A 27,469-nucleotide genomic window follows, 5' to 3' on the forward strand; every position below is an offset into this window, starting at 1 on the left:
ATCAGGCTGAACTGGGAATACAAAGACAAAAACAGAACAATAATTGCATGAGCTTACAGGCTAGTTAGGGAAATAAGAGATATCTTACAGTTCAAGGCAAGGAATTTACTAAGTATCAAATGATTAGCCTAGACTGTAAGTGCTTTAGGAATAAAATAGAGAGGACTCTGTGGAATGGTAAAATTAGGTATTATGAGAGAAGGCTTCACAGGGCAGAACCCTGAAGGACCCAAGGATAGGCACAATGTCGAGGAATCCAAATAATGTATGGGTTCTAATTCAGAGAGTGCTGTGTGAGGACCCAGTTAGTCCCTGGATACTTAGAATCAGCCGGAGTCAGGATAAGCAAAAGTCCTTGGTCTTTATTCTTGCTCTTTAGGGGTAGAAGTGAATTGGATGGAGGCAGGAAATCCACGACCTTCCTTCTTCTGCTCTACCCCCAAAGTGACCCTGGCTATTCTCACACCACCCCCTCATCCCTCCCACAATTCTCTGTATACATCAAATGATTGGGCCAGTACAGGATAGTGGGAAGGTCCATTTTCCAAGCATATTCTTATAGAGTATTGGCCAATCGGTAATCAGCCTCAAGTGCTCAGTTGTACAACTTCAGTGCATTAACTCAGTTCTTTCCCACTTTCTTTTGTTTTAGAACACGGGTGGTCATGCCATCCCTGACTTCTCAGGGAGGTGAGAACCCCCAAAAGGAGGTGATCACGCCCCCCCCAACTTCTCAGGAAAGGGGGTGAAGATACCACAAAGGAGGTGATCATGCCCCCAAACTTCTCAGGAAGGGAGGTGAAAGCACTAAAAAGGAGATGATCTCGCCCTCCCTGACTTCTCAGAAGAGAGATTAAAAACACCAAAGGGAAGTGGGGAGTCAAGCCAGGTATTGCTAGCAGGTTTCTGGGTTGAAGGGTCTTATTAGAGACAAGTATGCACAAACCCATCAGCGTGGGAGGTATTACACAAGCACATAGCAATAACACAGAGGCTATTAGTGGTGACTCTCCCCACAGTCAGTGCAGACGCGATGTGGTGTAACAAACAGGAATTGTACATGCAAGTAGTGATATAACAAACAATATAAATCAACACGGTTTTGTAAAAGATTTCCAGAAATCCTAGAAGGAGGGTATGTAAACAACAGTCACACATACACACACACCTTCTTCAGCAACCAAGAGATAGTCCCAAATCAATCTATTGTCTATTGCTTCACATATCAGGGAATCCAATGATCCCTGGAAGTTTTTGAAGTCCTGCAACAGTCTTATCATTTCTCAGAAAATCCAATGATTCCTGAGGATTTTGAAGTCCAACAATTTTTGATGTCCATGAATCAAACGCCATAACTGCCAGGCTCTTTCAGTGTTGGGCACAGTCAGTGATGGAATCACCTGATGTTTCTTGGGTCTTCTTCATTTCAAGGGTCTACTCTCTCTAATGGACAACGTGAATACGGCTCGTTGGCACCCATCAGATTCCTTCTCCATCTGTAGAGATACAAGGAAACCCTCTTCCCCAAGCAGTTAACCTATCTGGTCCCTTCCATTCACCACTTTCTGGGTCTCTCCACATCACCTGGAGATTATCTAAAGACAGTGGAGCTGCTCGCACTGGACACTGCCCTTCTTGTGGGTTATAAAACCTGTCTGCCAGAGCCAGTGCATCTTTGTCAAAGATCAAGAAGTTAATACTATAAAGGGCTAGATTTAGAAGTTCTCTAGGGTTACCTGTGGCTCCCCCTTTCTTTTGTTTTTGGAGGAGCATCTTAATGTCTCTGTTTCTCCTCTTTATTATTGCCTGTTCTTGAGGATTAAAGGGTATGCCATTGGTGTGTAAAATCTTATACTGTGCACAAAGGTGTGCAAAATGTTTAGAAGTATATGCAGGTCCATTGTCTGTTTTTATTGCTTGTGGTACACCCATAATTGCAAATGCTTGTATAAGGAATTCAGTGACCACTTGGGCTGTCTCTTTTGCTGCTGGTATTACAAAAGTGAATGCTGAAAAGGTGTCTTCCACAACATGGATAAAAAATAGCAGCCAATAGAACATATTAAAAATGATTTTCCCAGAGGAAAATAGTTCCTACTTAGCTAAGTTCAGACAATAACTCCATTCCAACCATCCTCCACAATCCCTTCACCTGGACTCTGCCCATAGGGTCCCTTGGGGAGCTTTTTGTTTGTTGCCTTATCCTGGTTGGAACTTGACATTTTAGTTATATCTCTACCATTTGCAAACCTTAGCTAACACCACTGTCCCCTTTTTGAATTGATTCCCCACATTAGAATATAAGCTTCTTGAAAGCAGAGACTCTCTTCTTTGCTTATATTTGTACCCTTTGTGCCTAGCTCTGTGTCTGGGAGTTAATAAGTGCTTATTGAATGATTTCTCTTCATAATCATTCACAAATTTCCATAGAGCATTTCTAGTGGGTGAAAAATAAAAAAGTTTTGAGACCCAAAAGACAGAGATCCCACTATCTAATAAGAAAGAAGATTGAACTTTTAGCAGCTCTAATTGCTGGCTAATTTTCCCTTATATTTAGCCAATCTCTCTCTCTCTCTGCAGTTTCTGCTCTGTAGTCCTAATATTCTGCCCCCTGAAGTCATATAAAAGCTATTCAGTGCTATGAATTGTAACTTGTGTAACTTGTAACAAGTAACTTGAGTTTGTGATGCCTAAGAGACATTTAATCAGAGATGTGCAAAAGGCAGTTGTTGATTTGGGACTAGAGCTTAGAGAATCATCGGCATAGAAAAGATAGTTAAAATCAAGGGTACTGATAAAATCACAAATAAACACAGTCCAAGACTTGGGAAACACTTATGATTAGTACAAGGTATGATCTAGAGGAAGATCCAACAAAGGAGACTGAGAAAAATTGGTCAGTTATATAGGAAAAGGAGAACTGTCATGAAATTCTACAGAAGTATCTAGAAGGAGAAGTGATTAGAATGCTTCTTCCAATTTGACATTAAACCATTAATTGGCACCCTTTGAGTCTTCATTCAACTAGCTTCTGAATCCTCACAATGCTACATGGTCAAATCTTATCACCTGATTCTCAAGGACAGCCGATTAATTTTAATAATGATAACTGACATTTATAGAATGTTTAAAGCTTATAAAACCCGTATACCCATTCTCTCATTTCATCCTCATGGGGTCCTGAGAAATTCAGGTACTACACAATATTATCATCCATACTTAACAAATGAAGAACCCAAAAGTCAGAAATCCAATGGCTTGTCTATGATTATATTACTATAAGCAAAGATAGAATTCCAACCCAGGTATCACTTGGACCTAAATAGAGTTCTCTTTCCACCATACTACATTACTGTGGTAAAGGTGAAGTGATTATTTCCTTTCTTTAAAAAAATACAATAATAGCTTTTTTTGGGGGGACTATTAGAGGATTGATACATAGTAATAAAGAGATTTTGAACTGTGATGTTCACCTGGATTGGCTATGGCAGCTAGGTAGGTGGTGCCATGGTGCACAAAGCACTGGAGTCAGTTCAGATCAGCATTAATACATTTATTATTGTATTACCCTGATTAGCCACTTAACCTCTGTCTTCTATGGTGATAATAACAGCACCTATTTTACAGGATCAAATGGTATTCGTAAAGTTCTCAGCATAGTGCCTGATAAATAATAGTTTCTTAATAAATATTTATTTCCTTCTCCCTCTCCCCCTAGCTCAAGAACAGCTGAATGAAAAGAAAATTCTGTTAGGACTCTGGGAGAGTCTAATACTGATATCAGTCTCTCTAATGCTGTAAATTGGTGCTAATATCTACTTGCATAAATGAAACAAAAGTCTCAGTAATAATGTAAACTTTTTGAGTTTTTCCCAAGACCCTAGCATGAGGACCTAATTATTGATTCTTGATTGGGCATTTTTTCTAGAATGCTGTGCAACAACCTTCAGTTTTTAATCAGTTCCATGGAGAAATGGCAAGAAAGTCAAGACATTCTAAAATTATCCGTAGGGACTTAACATTATAACACTTTGCCAGGCTAGTTCCTCAGTGCTCATCTGACCCTGCTTGGGTCAAGAAGAGACCTCTGAATTTGAACATACAATAATCATCTCAAAAACTTGACTGAAGTTTTTATGACCATGCAATAATTATTGTAAAAGCTTTCCAGCTAGCAATGAGAGGTTTTTAATGATGTTATTTCTAGTATAACTACCAAAAAGAAAGAACAAAAGGGAGCATTTTGTGTAAAATAACTTGAAAATGAAGGAAAAAGAGGCTGCTTATGAGGATATTGTCCTTAAATTCCATAATCCTTCTTTTTAAGTAGTTAATGTTGTACACATAAATGATACCTTTATGAGAGGTATTCAGGTACCATTTTCCCCAAGCCCTATAGCTTTAGATAAATGCAGAAATTGAAGAAATAGCGCAATTAAGACATTTAGTCATTCAAGAATAATAAGAAAATGAAATTGCTAGAAATGAGAACTCTGTTCATGAAATTAAACTTTTTATTCAGTTCAATGCCTTTGCAAAACATTTCATAAATTTTTTGAAGTTACTATTATAAGTTCTGGGCTATGTACTGCTTTTGATTCACTTATTCTGTACCCTACTCCAATTTGTAAAACCAAGAAAAACAAATATTGTACCCTTAAGGATATGCATGATAGCATATGGAATTGGAAAGACTGGGACAAAGGATTGATGGAATGAAGTAGTAAGGTAAAGAAATACCAATGGTGAGAAACATAGGAAGCAAAGAGATAATCAATTCAACAAGTATTTATTTATTGAGTACCAACTATGAATTATATTAGATGCTAAGGATGCAAAGAAAAAAAAAGTTGGAGGATAAAAAAAAAGTTATTGAGAAATGTTTCTTTGTCCTCTTATTCTGATCATATTACTGAATCTAGCTTATCTAGATAGTCTTGACTAAAAACTGAGGGTAAGCATACTATGAAGTTATAAAGATCAACAGGAAGTTGGAGAAACAGGAGGAGAAGAGGGAGGAATACTCTCACACCCAACAATGTGCAGCAGGGAACACTGAGTAGGAGAGGAAAAATAAAAATAGCAAATAACCCAAAGGGAAATGAAGAACTACATGGTAGATAGATATAAATAGTCTACAGCATATTATCAATGGTAACCTGAATATAAGAAGTTGCATAAAACACACTATAAACATGTGTGTATAGCTGAACCTGCCATATAATGTGAAATTCTAATGTACTGATATCTTAAAATAAGGAGCACAAAGGTTCAAAGAAAGAGAACATATTGAAGTGAGGCTCTATGGAAAAATTATGGAAAGACATAGATAAGAATCTCACAGGATAAGAAGGTAGGGATTAGCTACAAGCTAAGCCAATAAAGGAGAAAGAATTACATTAAATGGTATTTTAAAATGTATTAAAATATCAGAGTAATTCAAAGTAAGTAAGAATTTGATCTGCTATCTTTTCTGAACAAGAAACATTTCCTTAAAGAAGATAAAGATATCAGGAGAACTAGAATATGGCGTACAAGATTCTTTTTTTTTTTTTTTTAACACTTCTTTTCCACAAGGATGATATCCAAAGTAACCAGTGATTTTTTTGGTCAATCTCTAAGGTTCTTTAGATGGCTACCTAACCCCTCCAAATCACAATATGTGTTGTTGATTAAATCTTGACACAATTTAAAATCTTATTCTATTGATCTTTTGCCTTAATATTACTTTTATTTCATATATATGTATAATATATGATATTTTTGTCATATATACATAACATCTCCCCATACTAAACAAACTACCCTTTGTAACAAAGATCTTATAAATAAACAAAAAAATTCAACAAAACCAATTAGTGTATTTACTGTGTCTGGCAATATATGCTGCTATTCCACATCCATAAACACCCACCTTTGCAAAGAACAGAGAAAGATGCATTTTCTAAATGCTATAATAAGAAATATCCTGATCCTTATAATTGCAATATTTAAAAGGAAACAGTCTCTGAGTAAATAAAAACTAATGTGAGTCTTGGTGAACAGATAATGTAAGATATCTTCAGAACTTACTGAAGGAATTATTCTTAGAGAGATAAGGGTCTATTAGGATAGAATGCTTTACACATTTTTAGAAGTAATCATTAAATTTTTGCTGAATTGTCTTCTTTTGCTACAAAGGAGGACTCAATCTGTAGTGTGTGTGTGTATGTGTGTGTGTATTGTAGAAGGTATAAAGTGTTCTTCTCCACAAATTATTAATATAAAGACAAAAGACAACAATATACATTAAAAAAAATTTATACAGGTACAGGTAATCATTTTTGTTGTTTTCAGTTTGATTTTGGTACTTATGCACATTGCTTTCCTGGTTCTGTTTAATTAGCATCAATTCATAAAAAACTTTCTCATGTTTTAGAAAGTTTTTGAGACCAATAGTCTAACCACTATGTTATGGTCCCTTCATATTTCTGTTTTTAAAAATCCTTTTGTCTACTTTTCTGTCTATAATCGATCTGTCTGTCTGTCTGTCTCTCTCTTCCCACCCTCAGATGTCCCCAAAACAGCAGTGCATTTTTAAGCTCTTAAAGCTTAAAACTAAACTAAGACTTTTGAAATACCAAGTATATATTTAAATATTGGATCTCCCTAATTTTCCCAAGTAAGAAATTGAAGATTCCATTTTGATTAGCAGATTAGCTTTAAACTGCTTAATTTCCTACCTGAACTAGTTCATTATTCTTTAGTCATGATTTTAGTTGGGACTTAAAATAAATTAGGGAGGATAGCAGTCAGAAGGGATGACAGACTGCACTCCATAGAGAGGGGACAGTCAGAGAAAATAACCTGAGCTGTTAGATGAAATATCTTGTTTGTCAGCTAGGAAATGGTACAATAAGATTGGAAAGGGAGGAGATAGCTAGGTTCTGAAGGAGTTTGAATGCCAAGCAACATTTTGCATTTGCTCTTGTAGGTAAATGGAAGCCACTGGAGTTTATTAGATAAGGAGTTAAGATAATTGGACCTGTGCTTTAGAAAAATTACTTTAACAACTCTGAAGTACCACTTCACACCTCTCAGATTAACTAAAATGACAGGAAAATGATGAATATTGGAGGGGATGTGAGAAAACTGGGACACTAATACATTGTTGATGGAGTTGTGAAATGATCCAACTATTCTGGAGAGCAATTAAGAACTGCCCAAAGGGCTATCAAACTGTGCATACCCTTTGATCCACATAGTGTTTCTACTGGGTCTGTAACCCAAACAGATTGTAAAAGAGGGAAAAGGACACACATTTGCAAAAATGTTTATAGCAAGACTTTTTGTAGTAGCAAGCAATTGGAAATTGAGTGGATCCCCATAGATTGGGGAAATGGCTGAATAAATTATGGTATATGAATGTAATGGAATATTACTGTTCTATAAGAAATGATGAGCAGACTGATTTCAGAAAAGCCTGGAAAGACTTAACATGAATTGATGCTGAGTGAAGTGATTAGGACCAAGAGAACATTGTACACAGTGATGTGATGATTGCACTAGGACCCTAGATGCCTTAGAATCAGGTGGAGTCAGGATAAGCAAAAGTCTTTATTCTAGGTCTTCAGTGGTAGAAGTGAAGAGAGCGGATGCTTAGGATCTCTGCGACCCCACTGCCTCATCTCTCTTGCAGAAGTGACCCTGGCTGGTCTCACTGTACCTCCTTGCCCCTCCTATAATTCTCTGTATACACCAAATGATTGGGCCAGCACAGGATAATGGGAAGGGCCATTTTCCAAGGATATTCTTATAGAGGATTGTCCAAACAGTAATTAGCCTCAAGTGCTCGATTGTCTTACCCTGGTGCATTGACTAGAGAGTTTCAGCCCTTTATATCTCCCACTTTCTTTTGTTTTAGAACACAGGTGATCACTCCCCCTCCCCCCTGACTTCTCAAGAAGGGAGATGAAAAGCACCAAAGGGATGTGGGGATTGCTAGCAGGTTTCTGGACTGAAGGATCTTATCAGAAACAGATATGCACAAACCCATCAGCATGGGAGTTATTACACAAGCACATAGCAATAACAGAGAGGCTATTAGTGATGACTCTCCCCACAGCCAGTGTAGGCTCAACGTGGCGTAACAAACACGAATTGTACATGCAAGTAGTGATAAAACAAACAATATAAATCAACATGGTCTTGTAAAAGATTTCTAGAAGTCCTAGAAGGAGGGTATGTAAACAACAGTCACACATATGTCTTCTTCAACAGCCAAGAGATAGTCTAAAATCAATGTATTGTTCATTGCTTCACGTATCAGGGAATCCAATGATCCCCACAAGTTTTTGAAGTCCTGCAAGAGTCTTTTTATGTGTTAGGGAATTCAATGATTCCTGAAGATTTTGAAGTCTTGTAACAGTTTTATCATTTCTCAGAAAATCCTATGATTCCTGAAGGTTTAGAAGTCCTACAACAGTCTTATCATGTCTCAGAGAATCCAGTGATTCCTGAGGGATTTTCCCAATCTCTCTATTTTTGTCTGCCTACATTTTTGATTTCCTTCAAAGGCGAATTGTACACTGTTTCAAAGTCCTATTCTTTTTGTACAGCAAAATAATTGTTTGGACATGTATACATATATTGTATTTAACTTATACTTTAACATATTCAACATGTATTGGCCAACCTGCCATCTGGGGGAAGGAGTGGGGGGAAGGAGGGGAAAAGTTGGAACAAAAGGTTTTGCAATTGTCAATGCTGAAAAATTACCTATGCATAAATTTTTTGTTAAAAAAATTAATTAATTAATTAAAAAAAGAAAGCATACATAATTTAAAAATTCTTGGGGAAAGATGATGCCACTTGTGTATTTGTTATATATTTATTCTCCATTTCAGTGTTTAATAAAATTCAGCATTCCCTTTATAGCAAAGTCTTTGGGCCTTCTGAACTCTTAATATAATTCAATTTTGTTTTAATAAATAGAGTGCCTAGTCTAGCACATAACAGACAATTAAACACTTGTTAATTGATTGAAATGATATTTATTAGTTTCATGATAGAATACTACTGACTCTCAGCTTCCATAGAGCAAATTAGCAAGGGAAAAGAAAAGCTGTCATAGACATACTTTCACTACCACACCTGCTGTCTCCTAAGTATTTGTGTTATTTTATAAGTTCTCTTCTATAGAACACAATGAAGTAAATTTTCATAGTTTCTTTAAAAGTTTTATGTGTCTTAGGCTCTATGAACCTTATACTCCCTCTCAATATTTCTGCAACCATCACAGATGGAATTAAAGTTCTGCAGGGCTGAGGACTATTTTACATGCATTCATTTCAGAGACTATTTGTGAGTGATTTGGCAGTATATGTGGAGTTTTCTGTAGAGCAGACAAGAATGGTTATGATCTTGAGGAAAGAGATGAAGGGTAAATTCTTAATATTAACATGTCATATCTTGATGACTTTCATTTGCCTTAAAAGGTTTTGTTGTTGTTATTGTTGTTTTTAAACCTGAATTATCTATTTCAAATATTGTTTTGGAGGAAATCTTTTTGTCTTTGTAGACCTTAAAGTACCATATAAATACAAAATTTTAAATTTTAAGTCCTTAAACTTTATCCCCAACCTCTGTTCTTTACCACCCACATATTCTATAATGCCCTCATGACTGTTCTACTGAAGTTTTCTTTGGGTTGCAACCATGTAATTGACAAATCTGCACCATCCCCTTCATACCCCCCAGGTTTTATTCCTTTGGATCCCTGCATCATTCAACTCTTTACCACCCCCTTTCTTGACATTTTCTCTTGTGCCTTCTATTATGCTTACACTATCCTCGTTTTTACCCCAAACCCCTATCCTGAATTATTCTTCCTCCTTTGGAAGCTTTTATTCACTCTGCCTACTTACCCACTCACTCTTGATGTCCCCCAAAATTCTCTCCTTGAGTTTTTGTTTTCCCCATTTAGTCTCAGTTGCCATTTCTGTGATCTGGCTTTGATGTTATGTGTATCTCTGGTATTAACCCCTCTTCCAAACTCCAGTCATACTTGTCAAACTTCTAAACAGCACCATCACTTTATTTATTTTTTTATTTTCCTTAACCATGCCTTTTTAAAAGTATAGCTTTTTATTTACAAGACATATGTGAAATACAAAATCTCATTATGGAAATTATTAATCTCAGATTGAAAAGCACATTTTCTTCATCTTAAAGCAATGTAGAAGGGACAAAATATAGCATTGATAAGATACAGTGTTTCATATCATATCAACAAGTTACAGTATGTCATATCATATCAACTTTACCTTAGTAAAATATATTTGTGTGAAATAAAGAACAGACATAATTATAACAGCATCAATATTAGTCCACCAGTCCTAAGTCGAAGGACCCAAAATGATTTAGCATATGTATAATTAGATAAAGCACCTCAGATCCAAATGATTTAAAATGAGGTTAGAAAAAGCAGCCAAGTATATGACAGGATACCTTATCCAGACTCAAATATAACCAGGTGAAAAAATTCTTGTGGGAAAAACTAATTCAGGAGATATTAATTTGGCTTTCTCCAGTTCTCCCTTCCAACCTTTTTCATGTGGACAGAGATCCACTGGCCTCACTCCCATTGAGCTGGACATTTTTCTTTAACCCATGAAACATTAGTTCAAGGACACACAAAAAAATCTGAACACAAAAATCAGACAATTTGATTATATTCCCCTGAGTTTATTTTGTCATATAGCAAGTCTAACTCTTCATGGGTAGATTTGGATATAATTATCAATTCTATCATATCATTGCAACAAATTAGCTAGCAAGTAAAAGTCATCACACCTTCAAAAAATTCACAAAAGTCTTAACATACTTTTCTTCCCATTTTGCCATTCTCACATTTCTGAAATCTCTTTGATTGCAATTAAAAGCAACATTGACAAAATGTGTGTGAGGCCACTTTTATGCTTCTGACCATTGTAACAGTTGAACGTATGTACTTTTATCTACTTATGTTATATTCTGGTCCTTTAGTTCACACTCCCAAGAAATCCAGAAGAATTATAGCCTAGGTTGCATCAAGTTTGGAGTAAGCTAATCTTTGAATATGAGAAAAGAAGACAAGCAAAAGAAAGCAAAACAAAACAAAATACTTTCAGTCTTCTTTTATTTGTTAGTTGATAATACTACTTTTCTGTAGATTTACAACAGAACATTTTATGGAGAAAAGCATGCTTAAAAGTGTTAAAATAGTTGAAGAAGGAAAATTGCATCTTCAGACTTGTATATTATTCCTCATGGAGGATCTAACCAGCTTCTTGTTACCTCAAACCCCCAAAAAATCCTGGATCCAAAATATCATGTTGAACTTTCACTTGGTTCATCCACTCTTTTTAAGATTCCCCTCATTCTCAGTGCCTGTGAATCCACCAGCCTCTTATGTCAGCTATAAAGACAGGAACTGAGCTTTGGGTTCTCAATCTGGTTTGCATTCCTGCAGAAGCCCACCCCATTATGTGTGCTTGTTCCCTGAAAGACTACAGGGACTCACACTTGAGTATCCATTAGTAAAAAACTGCTTTGACTTGTAATTCATTGAAGGCTTGTTTTCCTTTTCAGTACATTATTCACAATCTCCTCAGTCCAGTCTTCTTAAGGTTATGATGATCCATGGGTATTCATGAAGAAATTTACAAACACATTTTAACAGGATTAAAACACCCATAATAAAATAGACAAAAGTCAGGGCCAGAACAAAGGCTGCCCATTCTTCTTGTCTTTTTTCTTTCATATTTCTGCTACAAGCATATACATCTAGAATTCATTATTTAGGAGTCGAAACTCATGGTCCTGAAGACAAAAACTGTAGATGTTTCAGACACTGCCTGATAGTTAACCTGTTGCCTGCCAACTGTCCCTTTTTTTCTTTATTTTCTCTGGAGAGTTCCTCAAAAATCAATTGCCTTATAAAAAAACAGGCAAGACTTCAGTTTCCCCATCTGAGTACTTATCTAACAACCACAAAAGAATAATAATAATTGGATTTTATGTAGTATTAAGTATATGACAAGCATTATTCTAAGAACTTTGCAAATATTTTCTCATTTGATTTGGTGTTAGTTTCTTTTATTTCCAAATTGGGAAGATGTTTGTAACTTCAGAGGATCATATGACCAAAGCCCTGTCTGAGGTTTTTATATAACTTCAGATAACTACATTCTAATAAGGAATTCAAAACATAAAAAAAGGCCCTAGAAAAAGGAGTGGAGAGGGTGACCAGTGTGAGCCAAACAGTTATGGAGAAAGTGAAAAAATCTAGAGAATTAGGTTTGTTGATGAAGAAACTTGACTTCTATAGAAATGGTCACACAGGTCACAAATAACAGAAGAAGGATTTAAACCTAGGTATTCTCATTATAAACAACACTTACACCTTCTCACCATGCTTTTATTATGAACTTTAGAGTTCATCTCAAAACTGCAGTATCCTCTGAAAAGGCTGAGATACCAAGTAAGAAACTGGGTTACAGGGCTGAAGATTGCCAGTCCCAAAATAGGTGTCTATATCTTGGAGATCTTCTAAAAACAGGCAATCAGAGAACAGTCTGCCAGAGCAACAGAATAAAGGATTTCTAAAATAAAGTATCAAATAATCATCCCACATAGAAAGTTCTCATACATCCATAACAGCAATAATTGCGCAATTTAACAATTTCCATCCCAAATTTTAAAGACACACCTTACCTCTCTATTCCACGCAAACCAAAGCAGGGAAGTCTCATAGGGATAAAAAAAACCTTACCTGTAACATGCCCTCCTGGCAGTTACTATTACCAGTCTGTCCTAGGCCCAACAGAGTACCTTTGACCACTGACCTTTGCAGTGTCAACTCTACCCGGCTCGCCTCCTCTGAGTCCTTAAAAGTCTCTGGCCACGATCTCCTGAATCTATAGCTTAATAACCGGTAGCATGCTCAAGAACTGCCACGTGTAATCTTAAAAGCCTTTCTTATACCTACTCACATAATGCCCTGACTTGTTGGTTCCCTAGTAAACACCTGGTCAGAAGACCCACGTGTTCACTACCAAACTCCTTACCTCTCTGGGCTATCCATCCACTTGGCTCAGCTACCCCAGGTTAGGAAGCCAGGTTAAAGAGGCGACTGCTGTCTGCAGGCTTATAAAGGGCCTGTGAGGTCTCACACACACAGCCAATCAGCGAGAGAGTCGTCACCCATTACGAAGCTATCTCAATATGGCCAAGATCCCACCCACAGGGCAGTCCTAATATCCACAGAGATTACTTCTGGGCCACTTAATCTCCTGTTGCGCTGTGCCCGCCATTTAAAGGGCCCTTACACTTACCTTTGTGATTCCACTCCAATGTGCTGGTTTCATTTCCATTGCTCTGTGACCTCGGGAAAGTTGTATCATCTCATTTCTTAATTTTTGGAGAAATTTTAATTATGGTTCCAGGAGAAACAGGTAGAATCTCATCCATTAATTCAATCTCCTAACTGGAAGTGAATAATTTCAGAGATTAACTGAAAAGAAAACCACACGTTTATTTGAAACTACTTTGGGTGTCCCTCTCTAAGAAGTGACTTTCTGTTGGAATACATGGGAGCCACCTGACAGTGGCTGTTGAAGATCCAACGCAGAATGGATCTCCTCTTGTGAAGGGATGACACAAGGAGACTGAGACAGTTGCTGTTCTCTGACATCTCTGACTGAGAGGCCCTTCCTTGCATTGTCTCACCTCCCTCCTCTCCCCTCTGCCTCCAACTTATCTCATTCCCAATTCCCAATACCTGGGTCAGCAAAGGCTGCCCTGCAATTCCTTCAGATGCTATGATCCACAGCTGGGGAGGCTCTCAGGGGAATTGATCTGTCCCTTAACAAATCTCCATTTTTTTATTTTTTTGCTGTTATATATTTTATATAAAACTCATTGAGGCAATTTCAGGCCTCAGATTGAAGTGCCCAGGCAAGAGAAAAATAGGGCAGCCAAAATAATTAAGTTTTAAGAGCGCTTTATTACTGTCCAGTACTGAGTCCCACTCCACAATTGGAGGGGTCAATAATGAGTGGCCTCACAGCCATATATTTGTAGAAAGAAGAGAGAGACATCAAAATGTTTCTTGATACATTTATCATAATAAAAGAATTTCTATTCTAAACAGGAGGCAAAAAAAAAGTTATCAGTCTAAGGGGGTCATTCTCAGGCAGCAGCAAGCTTATCAGGTTTCAAGGTGTCAGGGCAGTACATCTGGGTTGTTAAAATACCATCTGTAGTAGGGAGTGAAGATTCAAGATTATGTTTCTCACAGTCCCATTTGGGGGTGCCTTTTCTACTTCAAGATAACTACATTCTAATAAGGAATTCAAAACATAAAAAAGACCCTAGAAGAAGGAGTGAAGAGGGTGACCAATATGAGCCAAACAGTTATAGAGAAAGTGAAAAAATCTAGAAAGTTAGGTTTGTTGATGAAGAAACTTGACTTCTATAGAAATGGTCACACAGGTCACAAATAACAGAAGAAGGATTTGAACCTAGGTATTCTCTTTTTTTATTTTTTTAAATTTTAAAAAAAATTTTATAATTATACATTTTTTGACAGTATATATGCATGAGTAATTTTTTATAACATTATCCCTTGTATTCATTTTTCCAGGTTTTCCCCTCCCTCCCTCTATTCCCTCCCCTAGATGACAGGCAATCCCATACATTTTACATGTGTTATAGTATAGCCTAGATACAATATATGTGTGTAAATCCAATTTTCTTGTTGCATGTTAAGTATTGGATTCCAAAGGTATAAGTAACCTGGGTAGATAGACAGCAGTGCTAACAATTTGCATTCACTTCCCAGTGTTCCTTCTCTGGGTGGAGTTGTTTCTGTCCATCATTGATCAACTGGAAGTGAGTTGGATCTTCTTTATGTTGAAGATATCCACTTCCATCAGAATACCTCTTCACACAGCATTGAAGTGTACAGCGATCTTCTGGTTCTGCTCATTTCACTCAGCATCAGTTGATGTAAGTCTCTCCAAGCCTCTCTGTATTCCTCCTGCTGGTCATTTCTTTATAGAGCAATAATATTCCATAACCTTCATATACCATAGTTTACCCAACCATTCTCCAATTGATGGGCATCCATTCAACTTCCAGTTTCTAGCCACTACAAAAAGAGCTGCCACAAACATTTTGGCACATACAGGTCCCTTTCCCTTCTTTAATATTTCTTTGGGATATAATCCCAATAGCAGCAATGCTGGGTCAAAGGGTATGCACAGTTTGATAACTTTTTGGGCATAATTCCAGATTGCTCTCCAGAATGGCTGGATTCTTTCACAACTCCACCAGCAATGTATCAGTGTCCCAATTTCCCCACATCCCCTCCAACATTTGTCATTATTTGTTCCTGTCATCTTAGCCAATCTGACAGGTGTGTAGTGATACCTAGAACCTAGGTATTCTCATTATAATCAACACTTTACACCTTCTCACTGTGCTTTTATTATGAGATATCTCAGACAACCTTCTTTTAATAATTTTACAAAAAAGAAAAATGATATTCATATTTGTTGCTTCAGACAGGATCATGAAACTAAGTTTCAGAGTTAGAATTAGTACATAGTGCTTCCAATTTCAAGAATCTTTGCATTGAATATTTCTTAATAAAAAATTTGTTATTGTTGGATTAGAACTATTCTTCCCTTCTGCAACTACAATCCATCCCCTTAATTCGTTGTAGGTATTCAATAGTGTGTGTGTGTGTGTGTGTGTGTGTGTGTGTGTGTGTGTGTGTGTGTGTGGAGAGAGAGAGAGACAGAGAGAGAAACACAGTGAGAAACAGAGAAAAAGATAGAGAGATTGGAAGAGGAAGCTTTGAAATCTTATAAATTTGATAAGTTGTATGAACAGATGAGAATATAAAAATTTTAACAATGTTGTCTTTATGAAGTAAGTCATAATCAGTGACTAAACTAAAAAAATGAATAGAGAAAAGATTCTTTTTAGTTAAAATCCATCCTCCTTATGATTCTTACTCAGGTCCTTAGAGGTAGAGCTTCATCTCACTTCCTGGAAATAAAATGGGAGGCACAGAGAGATCAAAATCCTCTTTTTTGCTGCAAATAGGGAAGGCAGGCTGGCATTTTCCATCAGAATCCTAGCTAGGTAATGTCTGTGATCTGCTACTAGGCCAAGTCCCTTTTGCTGCACATATGGCCCTGGGCAGTGTCCCCAGATTTAATCTTTTTTATTTAAGTAATCCTTATAGCCTTTGTATGCATTTTTGTCAGACATCTTCCAAATCCCAGTCACCATTTTCATCACAAAATTTTTGTTTCATAAATTCATAGACTATAGGCTCAGGAGGGAATGTTTCCTTGTATTTGTAATTCTTGTTGATTGATAGATATGAGAGTTGTAAGTGACCAGAATCCTCAGTAGGAGGATTCTCAGTAGGAGGAAAGAAAAGCAATACAGGTGGCCTCCATCACTTCAGCAAAATGAAATGTAAAATCCTTTCTACTTTGCAGTTCTTGAGTAGCTAGCACCTGCAACAAGTAGAAACTTTCTAAATGTTCAATTTTCCTTTTCTTTCTTTAAACGAAGATTATTGTATTTCTTGGAGGTACTATTTTGCTTTCTGAGTACCAAATGGCTGGCTAAAACCTTTCCCCTGCTTTGTTTTTCTCTACTTTGAAAGATATTAGTATTAGAATAGAATCTTTATATAATACTGCTCATTGGCTATGTATCCTTCTCTGAAAAGGCTGATTACTGGGGCCCAATTTCTACTTAAAGAAAGACATATTCTTGGATTGGAAAGTTGCCAAGGGACAGGTCAATTCTCTGAGAGCCTCCACAGCTTTGGATCATAGCATCTGAAGGAGTTGCAGGATAGCCTTTTCTGACACAGGTGCTGCAGATTGGGAATGAGATAAAATGGAGGCAGAGGGAGGAGGAGGGAGGACAGACAAGGAGAGAGGTCAAAGAAAAGCAACTGCCTGTCAGCCTCCTTGTACCATCCTCTCACAAGAGGAGATTCATTCTGGGTCAGATGTCCAGCAGCCGCTGTCAGGTGACTCCCATGTATTCCAGAAACTCTTCTGTGTAGTCCAATATTTGGCATCTGAACGTGGGGCAAGAATTACAAGAAGAACCAGAGCTGTTTGTGAGAAGGACCCTTCCAGATTTAAGGAAGAAGAGTCCCGGTAAGAATTTTTTATTCAGGGTAATTAAATGGGCCAACACATCAAAGGGCCGAGCCAGGAGACTGATGAGACACTTAAATGCTTGTTCTGACCACAGTCCTCTTCTCCGTTTGAAAGTTTGCCTCCATGACATTTCACAAGATCAACACCTGCTACAACCATCCAGAAGTGATAGTGCCGCTTGCATTCCTCAGTGTGCAGACCATGCTGCACTGGGGAATTGTTAAGGTCAATTCCCCCGAGAGCCTCCCCAGCTGTGGATCATAGCATCTGAAGGAATTGCAGGGCAGCCTTTGCTGACACAGGTGTTGGGAACTGGGAATGAGATAAGTTGGAGGCAGAGGGGAGAGGAGGGAGGTGAGACAATGCAAGGAAGGGCCTCTCAGTCAGAGATGTCAGAGAACAGCAACTGTCTCAGTCTCCTTGTTTCATCCCTTCACAAGAGGAGATCCATTCTGGGTTGGATCTTCAACAGCCACTGTCAGGTGGCTCCCATGTATTCCAACAGAAAGTCACTTCTTAGAGAGGGACACCCAAAGTAGTTTCAAATAAACGTGTGATTTTCTTTTCAGTTATCTCTGAAATTATTCACTTCCAGTTAGGAGATTGAATTAATGGATGAGATTCTACCTGTTTCTCCTGGAACCATAATTAAAATTTCTCCAAAAATTAAGAAATGAGATGATACAACTTTCCCGAGGTCACAGAGCAATGGAAACGAAACCAGCACATTGGAGTGGAATCACAAAGGTAAGGGTTTTTTTATTCCTATCAGACTTCCCTGTTTGGTCTGTGTGGAATAGAGAAGTAAGGTTGTCTTTAAGATTTGGGATGGAAATTGTTAAATTGTGCAAATATTGCTGTTATGGATGTATGGGAACTTTATATGTGGGATGAATAGTTGATGCTTTAGCTTAGAAATCCCTTATTCTGTTGGAATTGCTCTGGTAGACTGTTCTCTGATTGTCTGTTTTTAGGAAATCTCCGAGATATAGACACCTGTATTGGGACTGGCAATCTCCAGCCCTGTAACCCCAGTTTCTTACTTGGTATCTCAGCCTTTTCAGAGGATACTGCAGTTTTGAGATGAAGCCTCTAAAGTTTGGGGTTTGCCTGCCTTCATAGTCTAACTGTGCATCTTCTGCTCAGAAATCCTTTCTGGATCCTGGAAGCAGTTTCTGTTTTATCAGAGGGGACAGGTGGAGCTACTCCAGGCTCCACTCTTTCCCTCCTTTGGCATCCCTGACAGACTTGGGGTTGCCGTTCCTAGCATGGGGCTGTCTTGAGCACTGCTACTCCCTATATAAGCAGAAGCTGACTTAAGTGCACAAATGACTGCAGACCACCTCACACAGTGAACCGTCCATCTCAAACTGGATTCTCTGGCTGAGTTGATAACTCTGGGGTTGTCAGGAAGAGACTTCCCTTGCCATAAGTTCTTGCATTTTCTAGTTTTATTTTTGATTTATTTGCTTCACATTGGGTTGGCCAAAATTATAATGCTGAGACCTCCCAGGTATCCAGGGGGAGGTAATTCAATAATTCACATATTCAGAAGGAGAGTATGTAATGTTATGCCCCAGTTTCCCTAGATTGTCATCTTTGGCATTTGGCAGACATAAAAATACAATCTGTTCTGGGATAACTGTTTCCAAGACAGTTGGTGGAAGCAATTTTTATGGTATGGACTGATTGCAATCAGTGGTATTATCCTGTTGTCACTATGTCTACCCTATATAATTACATTAGTAACTGGAATAGTTCAACAGTCCCTATTGAAATATTGCATTCAGAAGATGCTATTAAAATGATTTTTCAGAGAAAAGGCTGGAATGTATTAGAGGGGTGTGATCTTGATGGTGAACTTGATAAACAATGTATAGATATGTTAACTGATTTTTGAACAGTGTGTAAGTTCATAGAAATATGATAGATGAAATCATATATATCTTTTTAGGGGAAATTGTGTGGATAAAGAGATAAGGTGAAGAACTTACAAGAATGTATGAATTCTTTTTCTGTATTTTATTGTCATTATTTCTGTGTTTCCCCTATAACCTGTGTAATATGTGCAGGCTCATATGTACTTGAGCCTTGGCCAGCATAACCATATTTACTTAACTTGAGCTGATGACATTTATCACTATTTGCCATTTATCGATATTTAGTCTATTAGCCTGACCACAATCTGAAGCCTGAAGGCCTGATTTTCTGTTTCTTAGAAAAGAGAGGATTTTGGGGAAACAGAAACCTTCCATTCCAATCTCTCAGGATAGCAACAACCAGTTAGATGCCTCTCCCTCCCCTTCTCAATGCTCTCTTCTTTTTGATGTAATCTCTTATATAAGAGCTGTATATCTTTACTACTTCTTTAGCCCTCTTACCACAAGCTTTCTCTTTTCCTTATGTTGTGACAGAAGGGTGCTCATCCTGTGGAAGTTTTAATAAACAGTCTTTCTGCTTTCTACTGAGTGATCTCTGAGTAGTCATTTTGGGTAAGAGTCTTCTACATCCCTCACAGGTTGATGCCTTGTAGTCTTTTGGAGCAGTGATATTTTCCTGTAAAATCTCTCATCTTGGGTGATGCTACTTTAAATTTTACAAACTCAAATTGTATCAAAAGTAAATGAGACAGAATTATAGAAATCTGCCCGTGTCATGTAAGCAGTGATTATTGACTCATAAAATGACTTCCAGATTCCTGGAAGAAAGCCTGGTGCTAAGTTTTCTTTTGAACTTTATTTATGAATGCTTTAAGGGAGTCCTGTTTTGGTGGCTTCAGTCTATATCAAAGATAGATTAAATTAAGGTGAAAGTAACCATTGCAAACTGACTCTGGTACAGCCTGAGGTTACATTAAGCCATGAGCAAGTAAAAGAGTAAGCTTATCCCTGAAAGTGCATTGACATTTTTACTGAAAAATTTTGTGACCAGTACCATCTATAAATTATTAATCTTTCATCCATTATATATAGTTTAACAATCCTATGGATAACTTAATTTGATATTAGTACAGTGTAGGGTTATTACAATTGGTAATTGATCTATTACAGGTTTATTTTTAAAAGAAAGACAGCTCCCTGAAGAAATTAGATGGTTCAGTTAGAGAAATCATTTATTTGAAGAACCTTTGTTTCCTATGTTCTCTTGGAAAGAATTCATCAGATGAAAGGTTGGAATATTTCAAGATATCTCTGAGTAACAATAGATTATGACACACAAGAAGGATGTGATCCCATTTTTGTGACATTACACATTTTTCTACAACACAATTCTTCCCTGGATTTCGTATATCCCTTTGTAATATAATGAACCTGATTTCTCCCTCTGCCTTCAACACCAACACCAACACCAACACCAACAGCAACATGTCCCAGGCAGGGCTAGGCCATCATTCATTGAATAACCCCATTTGAAAATAAATGCCTGCGCTGCGATCATCCTCATTTGATGTGGGGTTGAAATGTTATTGCATCTCCCTATGTAAGCCTGCTGTTTTATTGGAGTCCCCCAATTCTTGGCGGCAGCGGCAGCCTCCCTCCCATCCCCAATTTGCCTTGTCCAACCTCATAGGACTCATTTCCAGGCGAATCCCTCAGAAAATGGTTGGTTTGGGGCTGGAAAATTTCCTGGATCCAGTCAGCTGCGGTTTTATTGTTTTCCTCCATTGAGCGACCAGCAGTCTCTGTCACCAATACTTGTCTTGGTTTTCAAGATTATCACCATCAGGCCCTTTACCTGTTTCATATGGTCAGAACTCATAACCGGGGCCTCCATGTGCATTTTCCTATTATGTTTTTTTCTGCTGGATCCTACATATACTGATTAAAATCTCTCTCTCTCTCTCTCTCTCTCTCTCTCTCTCCATATATATATATATATATATATATATATATATATATATATATATATATATATATATATATATACATACCAAAAATATCTCTATATTTGTATGTATACAAAAAGCAGTAACAACACAAGGCTATGGAATCTAGGATTCTGTTCAGAATCTGCTTCAGAGCATTCTGAGTCTCTCTATTTATAATTTTGTTCTCTATTCTTAATTTCCTGTGTATAGGATTTTTGGCCATATCCAGTGGCTACCTGGTGCTTCTCCTGCAAAAACACCATCAACAAGTCTAGGATATTCGCAAGCAAATTATCAAGAATGTCCCCTGAGACTAGAGCAACTTACACCGTCTAATGTTGTTAAGCACCTATGTCACTTTTTACTCAGTCAAGTCTTTTTTCTCATTTTTTCTCCTTAATTTTGATAAACATAATCAGTGGTTGATGCCCACCAGAGCTTTCTTGAATACAGCCATCAGTCCATTTGTGCTTTATTAGCTCTGATTCCCAAATTCTCCATTTCTATTATTCATTCTTGTAAAGGGCTGAAACTCTTGAGTTAATGCACTGAGGTCTGACAATCGAGCACTTGAGGCTAATTACCGATTAGACAATACTCTAAGAATATAACTGAAAAATGGCCCTTTCCACTATCCCGTGCTGGCCATCGTTTTGGTGTATACAGAGAATTGTGGGAGGGATTAGGAGATGGAGTGAGACTAGCCAGGGTCACTTCTGGGTGAGAGACTAAGAGGAGAGGTGGCTGAGATCCTACACGTCCATTCTCTTCACTTCTACCGCTAAAGAACAAGAATAAAGACTTTTGCTTATCCTGACTCTGGTTGATTCTAAGGTATCCAGGGTGCTAATGTGGTCACCACACATTCTGGCAAAAAGAAAAAATCCAAAGTCTCTCTCTTCCCTACATGTTCCACTGCCCACCATTCTATTTCCACCTTTACAAAAGATTGCAAAATCAGCTACTAAAAGTAGCTGATAAGAACAGGTAACAAGCATTAGAATTTTGCAGCTTATTAACTAGAAGGGGTTTTAATGATGACAATTATGATCATTTTGAGCATTTGAATTGAACTTTTAAATTTGAAAAAAACTTTATATATACTTTACATTGAGTCTATCTGCATTGCCTTTTATTCTGAACTTCTTTGTTTCCCTTCCTTTAGGACATTTTGAACTCTCACTCCTGAAATCTTTATTGTTTTCTCATAAAACTTCCAATTTTTTTCATTTTATTTTTAGTATATTTTTTCAATTATATGAAATGATGCATTTTTACTTTCATTTTTGTAAGATTTTAGCACATATATAGCTTATATCAAATTGCCCATCATTTAAATAAGAGGGGAGGAGAAGGAAGGCTAAAGGAAGACAAATTTGGAATTCAAAATTTTGTAAAAATAAATGCTAAAAATTGTTTTAACATATTTGGAAAAATAAAATCCTATTTAAAAAAAATAAATGCAACTCAACAAGTTTTCAATAAGTATCTCTAATATACCTGGAACTGTCCTAGATGTTGCAGATACAAAGGGAAAAACAAAACAAAACAAAACAAAAAAACCAGGGCCTCTCTTTGAAGTACTTATATTCTACCAATATGAAACAATATGTTTGTAGACAAGCACAAGTCATAGTTAGTAGATTCAAGGGGCATAACAATATCTGCCTGTAGATGTTTGAAAGGTCACAAAGAAGAGGAATGAGACTCATTTGACTTGGCAAAAAGGCAGAACAATTAAACTTGAATCAGGAAGAATGCTGAAAGAAAAAATGGAGTTATGCAATTCTTCATATTTTCTTTCAGCATTCTTCCTAATTGATGCTATATCCAGATAGTAAGCTTCTTTCAATATCTCTCTCAAAGTTTTCATATATGGATGGGTAAAATCATTAAGATAATGCTGATGGAGTTGTACAACTATATCACTAGAAAAACCACATGCTAATTCCAGTCAGAGGTTTGTTTGCTCTGTTCTCAGAGTTTCCAACATGTTCATCAGAATGTAGTTGAAATATTTAGATTATGGGTCCCTGTGAGAATGCAAAACTGTTAACATAGAATTCTTCAAGGCAATTAGCACCCAAATGTCTTTGGTCTTCATTCTAAACTTGCTTTAAAGGGATGTAGCAGAAAGTAGGTACAACTAAAAGATTTCTTTTAAAATTCTTTTGCCACAAAGCAGAATTTTGAGGGGTTTTTTGTGAGGCAATTGGGGTTAAGTGACTTGCCCATGGTCACACAGTTAAGTGTCTGAGACCAGATTTGAACTCTGGTCCTCCTGACTTCAGGCCTGGCGCTCTATCCACTATACCAACTAGCTGCCCCTAGTTCCTTTTTTTAAGGTATGACTGACCATATTTAGTCAAGTGCTCTGTCAATACCAATAGATAGTTAAATTTTTTCTATCTTATCTGAGATAGAATTTCACTGAAGGTAGGTTCCAAAATTTAGTTAGTATCTGTATTCTCCAAGTAAGTAATGTGACTTCTTGGTAGTTGGCAGTTGGCAGTTAATATTCTTAGGATAAGATAAATTAATTTAATATATGCCATCTTTTAAGCTTATATGTGTAGTTGATAGTTTTTCATACATGGCACATCTCTCATTCCTTTGTGAGGATACATTAAGCAGTAGAATCTGTTCCTTATGAATACTAGAATCCTTTCTTAACTCATGTATCCAAAATCAATTTGTAAATTTTTCAGAGCAAGAGAAATTTTTCTCCCTTCCTCCCTTATATGCCCCTTCTCTGAAACAGTAAAAAATGATTTAGGTTAGATATGTTCATTTATACAAAACATACTACCATAGTAATCATATTGTAAAAGAAGACACAGAACCAAAGGGAAAAAACATAAAAATATAGAAAGTGAAAAATAATATGATTTGACATACATTAATACTTAATCAGTTATCTCTCTGGAGATGAGTAGCATTTTTTTCATCATAAGTCATTTGGGATGGTGTTGGATAATGGTTTTGTTCATAATAACTAAGCTATTCACAGTGGATCATTGTCCAATATTACTCTTACTGTGTATAGTGTTCTGGTTTTGCTCATTTCATTTCACATAAGTTCATATAAAGTTTTTTTTTTTGAGATCAGCCTACTTATTTCATAAAGCACAATAGAATTTCATGATAATCATATACCACAGTCCTTCAGCTATTCTCAAAATGATAGGCTCATCTATTTCTTTGCCATTACAAAAAAATGCAATAATCATTTTTATGCTAACTCATTTTCCACTTTCTGATCTTTTAGGGATATAGATCTAGTGTGAAGACTGAGTTAGCACCCTGGATACTTTAGAATCATCTGGAGTCAGGATAAGCAAAAGTCCTTGGTCTTTTATTCTTGTTTGAAATGAGAGGAATGGACACAAGGATCTCCACACCTCCTTTCTCCTCTTCTCCCCTCAAAAAGTAACTTTGGCTCGTCTTAATCTACCCTCTGATGCTTCTTACAATTTTCTCTATACACCAACAGATCAAGCCAGCAGAGTAGTGAGCCGAGCCATTCTCCAAGCATATGCTAATAGAATATTTTCCAATTGGTAATTAGCCTTAAGTGCTCAGTTATCCGACCTCAGTTTCAGCCCTTTACATCTCCCACTTTCTTTTGTTTTAGAACACAGGTGATCGCCATTCCTAACTACTCAGGGAGGTGAGAACCCCAAAAAGGAGGTGATCATGCCCTCCCTGACTTCTCAGGAAAAGAAGTCAAAACACCAAAAAGGAAGTGATTACGCCTTCCTCCCCAACATCTCAGGAAAGGAAGTGAAAAGCTCCAAAGGGAAGTGGGGATTGCTAGCAGGTTTCTGGGTTGAAGGGTCTTATTAGAGACAGGTATGCACAAACCCATCAGCATGGGAGGTATTACACAAGCACATAGCAATAACGCACAGGCTATTAGTGATGACTCTCCCCACAGCCAGTGCAGGCTCAATGTGGTGTAACAAACACAAATTGTACATGCAAGTAGTGATATAATAAACAATATAAATCAACATGGTCTTGTAAAAGATTTCCAGAAGTCCTAGAAGGAGTGTATGTAAACATCAATCACACATACGCCTTCTTCAGCAACCAAGAGATAGTCCAAAACCAATCTATCGTCCATTGCTTCACATATCAGGGAACGCAATGATTCCTGCAAATTTTGAAATCTTGCAACAATCTTATCATGTCTCAGAGAATCCAATGATTCCTGAGGGTTTTGAAGTCCAGCAAATTTTGATGTCCATAAATCAAAGGCCATAACTGCCAGGCTCTTTTAATAGTGAGAGCAATCAGTCTTGGAATCACCCAATATTTCTTGTCCATCAGAGAGAGACAGAAAAAGAGGATGGCTATGAGTCAATTGCCATGATCTTTCAGTGGTGGGCACAATCAGCAATGAAACCACCTGATGTTTCTTGGGTCTTCTCCTTCGTTTCAAGGGTCTGCTCCATTTCTCTCCAATGGACAAGGCGAATACGGCTTGTTGGCACCCATCTGATTCCTTCTCCATCTGTAGGGATAAAAGCAAACCCTCTCCCCCAAGCAGTTAACCTATCTGGTCCCTTCCATTCACCACTTTCTGGGTCTCTCCACATGACCTGGTGATTATCTAAAGACAGTGGAGCTGCTTGCACTGGACGCTGTCCTTCCAGTGGGTTATAAAACCTGTCTGCCTGAGTCAGTGCATCTTTGCCAAAAATCAAGAAGTTAATAGCATAAAGAGCTATAAAGAGCTAAATTTAGAAGTTTTCTAGGGTTACCCGTGGCTCCCCCTTTCTTTTGTTTTTGGAGGAGCATCTTAATGTCTCTGTTTCTCGCCTCTACTATTGCCTGTCCTTGAGGATTAAAAGGTATTCCAGTGGTGTGTAAAATCTTATACTGTGCACAAAAGTGTGCAAAATGTTTAGATGTATATGCAGGTCCATTGTCTGTTTTTATTGCTTGTGGCACACCCATAATTGTAAATGCTTGCATAAGGAATTCAGTGACCACTTGGGCTGTCTCTTTTGCTGCTGGTATTGAAATAATGAATTCTGAAAAAATGTCTACCACAACATGGATAAAAGATAGACGACCAAAAGATTTATAATGGTCACATCCATTGGCCAAATTTCATTGGGTCTCAAACCACGAGGGTTCTTCCCTGGAGTGTAGAAATGTGGAAAGGAAGGCAAGCTGTACAGGCTTTTACTGTGCTCCTAGCTTCTCTTATTATTCCAAATTGTAAACATAAAGCTCAAGCAGCCTGATGGTATTTAGAATGAGATTCTTGGACTTCCTGAAATAAAGGAGTATTGGCCAACATGGTTAGAAGGCTATCTGCCTTTGAATTACCATCAAAAATAGGACCTGGAAGTCCACTATGAAAGTGGACATGAAATGAAAGATATAAATCTTACCTGGATGCTTTCTCACTTGCTCTTGAAGCTCCTTAAAGAGCTGATATATATTAGAGGCTACTAGTTTTATTTGGGCTGTGGCAATTCTTTGTACCACACCTACTGAATAGGCCGAATCAGATATAATATTTATATCTCCTGGATAATAAATAAGAAGTAGAATGACTACATACAATTCATTCTGCTGAGTGGACTGAAAAGGAGTTCTGACTACTCTCTTTATAGTAAAGTCATGAGAGTATACAGCACAAATATTATGTTTAGATGCATTTATAAAGACAGTTGGTCCTTTAAGAGGAACTTTAGAAACTTTTGCTTCAAGAATCCATCGTCAATTATGTAATAATCTGGTTATCTTTAATGGAGACCCGTGTGTAAAATTTGGAGCTGTGGCCAATAAAATTTGCCACTCTGGGATGGTTTCACATCACACATTAACTTGTGCATTAGTATAAAAGGTGTATATCTTGTCAGGTCTTTTCCCAGATAATTGTACTTCTCGCTTAACGGCTTTTAATAAAATCCTAGTGTAAGGAGTAAGGCTTTGTTCTGGTTGTGCTGGGAGGTTCACCCACTCTATCACACTTTCTCCTTGATGAAGGACTGCTGTGGGTGCCTCTCGGGTAACAAAAATTTATATTTCCAAGGGTTTTTGAGTGACTCTTTCAACCAGATTGGATAAAGCCAGTTAAACTTCTCTCAAAGTCTCTTGAGTTTCTTTTGTAAGCTGGCGTGGTGAGTTTAAAGCACTATCTCCCCTTAAAATGTCGTATAATAGTTGCAATTGATAGGTAGTCAAGCCAAACACTAGACATATCCATTGGATGTCCTATCAATTTCTGAAGGTCATTTAAGGTGTTTAGTTTCTTTGTACTTAAGGAAAGTTTTTGTACTGTAAGCACCTTAGGGTATACTTCATATCCTAAATATTTAAAAGGAGCATGTCTTTGAATTTTTTCTGGAACTATATGCAATTT

This window comes from Sminthopsis crassicaudata, chromosome 1 (genome assembly GCF_048593235.1).
Source record: "Sminthopsis crassicaudata isolate SCR6 chromosome 1, ASM4859323v1, whole genome shotgun sequence".
NCBI classification, from domain to species: Eukaryota; Metazoa; Chordata; class Mammalia; order Dasyuromorphia; family Dasyuridae; genus Sminthopsis; species Sminthopsis crassicaudata.